Source organism: Tachyglossus aculeatus, chromosome 21 (assembly GCF_015852505.1).
Source record: "Tachyglossus aculeatus isolate mTacAcu1 chromosome 21, mTacAcu1.pri, whole genome shotgun sequence".
NCBI lineage: Eukaryota > Metazoa > Chordata > Mammalia > Monotremata > Tachyglossidae > Tachyglossus > Tachyglossus aculeatus.
In genome coordinates this window covers 62,395,205-62,399,463 of record NC_052086.1, presented here as the reverse complement: position 1 = coordinate 62,399,463, position 4,259 = coordinate 62,395,205, and the positions used below count along the sequence as shown (strand labels likewise).

The 4,259-nt window shown below is 48.7% G+C and overlaps 1 non-coding gene across 1 annotated transcript; it reads left to right on the top strand.

The window, feature by feature from the left end:
- Positions 1-640: 640 nt before the first annotated feature.
- On the top strand, positions 641-779 carry LOC119943078. The gene has a single exon (XR_005455560.1). It is a non-coding gene; the product is annotated as a small nucleolar RNA SNORA7 (small nucleolar RNA).
- The last annotated feature ends 3,480 nt before the right edge of the window (positions 780-4,259 follow it).

Here is a 4,259-nt window from a genome sequence, read left to right as displayed (position 1 = left end):
CCATGAACTAGATCCAACTCTTGGACTAGGGAATGTCTTAAATTGTCCTTCTCTCCTCCTCCGCCTCCAGAACTCCCGAATGGTCAGCAGTCAAGGCGCCTGAAGAAACGCTTCTATTGAAATCCTTCTGGCTCACGCCAGAAATCAAATCAGCATGTCAGAACCCCTCCCAGGCATCCACAGGTCGAGGCCACAGGGAAAGAGTACAACTGATTTGGTGAACTTTCAACTCTAAACAGACGGAGAGGAAGTAGAAACAGGGAGCGTGCCGTTGCTTTCTGAATATACCTGCTACTAAAAACAGTAAGGTCAAAAATGATGTGGCAGAGTCTAGAGGAAAGGGCACTGAACTGAACATGGGGAGATGCTGACTCTGGACCTGGCTTTATCGTTGACTGGTTATTTCACTTTGGATGCCCTATTTAACTTTGCAAGGCCCTGACTTCTCCCCTGCTGTGAAATGTGCCTCATCTCCCAGGGAAGTTGTGATGCAGAATATTTCTGCTCTTAGGAAGAGAAGCACAGTGAAAATCCAGGGGATAAGTAGGATTGTGCTTTCTTGATGGGTGGGTAGGGTAGGATGGGAATTAGGCCAGTTTTCCTTTAAAGCCTTTATATGGCTTTAAGCTATTTAACTGGTCCCCTCTCAGGATCGCAACCTAGAGAGTTTCCAGTATTCTACGAGTCTCAGCTATGGGAGGGAGAGTCAAGCAGAGGCCTATCCATTCCATTCCTAGCTTGGGCAGTGGATAGCGAGTGGAAGGCAATCTGCTACAAGTCAAAACTCACCCATGCTGGACAGCAGCAGCATGGGAGAGAGTCGAGGTCAGAAACTCAAAATGTGTGCACAGACGAAGGCAATGCTAAATGACTTCGGCATTTTTTTTACCAAGAAAACTCTATGAAAAACACTACCAGAATGACTGCAGATGGATGAGGCATTCTAGGAGAGAGATGTCCAAGGAGTTACTATGGGTAGGAAAAGACTCAACAGCATAAGACAAGACAAGATTGCCTGGCCCCTATGATGGTGGATTTCTTCCAGATGTTAAGTAGCCATTTTACCCTTGGCCCCAGGGACACATGCTCTCCCTTCATGTAAAATCATTTTGGGCAGAGAATGTGGCTGCTAATATTATTGCATTGTACTCTCCCAAGTGCTTAGTATTGTGCTCTGCTCAGAGTAAGCATTCAATAAATTCCAATGATTGACTGATTAAGTGATCCTGAGAATCTTGAATAGTAAAACGGGCAAGCTGTACACTGTTAGGGTGGACGGGATTATCTTTGGGGGGTTTTCATTACTGTGACGGGTAGAGATTTTGTAGTAATAATAACTGCCATATTTGCTAAGCACTTACTATGTGCCAGGCACTGTACTAAGTGCTGGGGTAGAGACAAGTTTATCAGGTTACACACAGTCTCTGTCCCACGTGGAGCTCACAGTCTCAGTTCTCATTTTGCAGATGAGGTAACTGAGGCACAGAGAAGTGAAGTGACTTGCCCAAGCCCACATAGCAGACAAGTTCAGAGTCAAGGTTAGAACCTGTCATGGTTTCTAACTTCTGACTCCCAAGTCCCTGCTCTATCCCTTAGGCCATGCTGCTTTTTACAGGGCTCTCTTCTAGCCTGTGCAGTTTACCAGGGAGTTAACCTGTTCCGGGGGATTCCGAGGAGGAAAACTTCGGATCAAGTCACGTTGGGGGTTTTCTGTTTGTTTTGGTTTTTTTAAAGGCGAATTTCCTCCTGCAACTCAGCAGTCCCCTCCTTCTTACCTTCTCCCCCAGCCCCATCCCCCCTGAATCTCTGAGGATCGGGAAGGAGGTGGAAAGGGAAGAAGGGAGAGTTTGAGGCAATTAACAACCACCACCTCTCTGGTCCAGGAGTAGGCAGGAAGGACAATGAGGAATTAGCCGGCAGACAATGGAGATTCAATAAAGCGGCAGATCAGATTTCAGCTCTTTGTCGCGGGGCCTCGTGCCGATGGGTTAATGGGGCAGAAGAGATTGGTGAAGGACGACAGAAGTGGGCTTTGAAAAAAGGTGTCAATACAGGGGCCGGGAGACAAAGGAGAAAACACACACGGTCCGAGAGGGACAGATGGGAGAGAAAAGAGACAGGACTGGGGAAGAAAAACAATTAGGAAGCAATTGAGAGAGATGGGGGAAGGGAGGGCTTCATCATTTATCAGTTAACCAGGCCGGGGAGAAACGCCCCTCCCAGGGAGCAGGGGCCCGGGGAGAAGGGCCGGACTAGGTGATGGTCGGGGCCGTTTTGGGCACCGGTTAGTAACCAGAGAGGAAACAGGAGGGTAGAGGAAGAGAAGAGAGGATTCCTCTCCTCTGCCCCGCCTCGAGCTTCTCCTGGCTTCTGTTCTCCGCAGAAACCATCCCGACTCAAGGGGCAAGAATGAAATGCAAATCGCTCTTTGCTCCCCCTGAGTCCTGACCACAAATGTCTGCAACTCCCACCTCCTCTCCTCCACGCCCTGGCCCATAAACACACAAAAACACACATACACACACACACCGATTGAACCGAGAAGCTATTTTTTTTCCTCCAATTCCAGTTCGCCTTTTTCTGACACCTCTAACAACTTATTGCAAATGCCTACCGTTTCCGATTTGGGGGATTCCACCAAATTTGCTGTCTTGAGCTTGGGGCGGTGATGGGGGGAGGAGAGTGAGAGAGACAGAAACAGAGAGAGACAGAGGTCGAGGGAGAGCGAGCAGGTGGTGCTCCTGAGAGCCGCTAGACGGCGCTGCTTCCCCTCTTAAACCGCCTGGGTTCACAATGCAAACCGGTGCTGTTTAATTAACGTGCAAATTGAGTAGATTAAATGACTCTAAATAATTAGCCACAGATCCTATAAACAGGATAACATATTTAATTAAGCAGCGATATAGATTTTGGAAACTGTTAATGTATTTTTAGAATGGCTCCTTAGATCTTTCACTCTCTCCACCCCCCCCACCCCCAACTTCAAACATGTAAGTACAGCCCTCCAAATGTGGATAAATATCTGGAAACAAGATTATGCCTGTTAACTTCGACTAACAGAAATGTTGGTTTAACAGCAACCTGCCCAGCCCCGACGAGACGGCGTAGTGCACCAACCTGGACTTTGAGTCCTGAGCTAACCGGGCACGTGTAGACACGCCACGAAGGAAACTTCTCAACATTTTTTAAAATTATTTTTATTATTATTCTTACTACCAGTATCATGACGGAGAGGTGGGGGTTGTTTTTCTTTGAGGGGGGTGGCGCAACTAGGGAGATTCGGGGGGGGGGGGAGGGAGAAGGTAAGTGAAAAATAAAATCCAATTTCATTATATCAATCAAATTTAATTGGCAATTTGTATAAGCAATGACCGGGCTGGCTTTAGGTAAAACTATTAGACGAAAGGCGGGTGTGCTACTAAAATTCTTGGTTAGTTAATTAGTGTCTGAACTGCAGAGGAAAAGGATCCTCAGATTTACTCTCTACAAAGAGAGAGCAGCACAGACAATTCATTAGGCAGGCGGCTTGTAAATTAGAGCTAAGTTAACCTGATTTCCCTTAATTAAAACATCTTTTCTCGTTTACGATGTGGATATAAGTAGATCTCCAGGGTTTTGAATTTTCTGCAACAGCAGATGGTCAAGCTAGAAGCAGATAATAGTTAACGCTTTCTCTCTACCAGATCCGAACAACGTGAGCTGCGGACCCATTTGAGGATTAAAATTAGAGATAACAAAGAGCGGTTAACCCTTTACGGGGCGGACTCCAAAAAGCCGCCGAGGGAAGCCGGGGAGGAGCGCTCGGTTCGGACAGGACCGGACAGCGGCTCCGATTCCTGCGCTTAGAACAGTGCTTCGCATATAGTAAGCGCTTAACAAATACCATCATTATTATATTATTACTATTATAGGGTCCAGGGCCCGCAGTCTCAGACAGGGGGGTAAGGGGGTGGGTGGAGGGGGGGAGGAGGGCAGGATTTGGCAGTGGACAAAAGCCAAGAGAATTCCGGCTTCTGGTCACCCGGGGTAGGGCCATCAGGGAAAGTTGGTGTCCCGGGGGTGGGAGGGAGGAGCCTGGTGTCCCGGCCCACGCCCCGTCGGGGCTCTGGGCCCGCTCTCCTGGGCAGGGGGAGGCAGGCCTGGGTCCCCGGGGGGTCTGGGGACCTTGGTCCCAAGGGGCGGGAGAGGAGCTCCTGGGTAGTGGAGTGGGGGGAGTCAGTCCTGGAGAAGACCCTCGGGGCCTGAGGCAGCTATGGAGC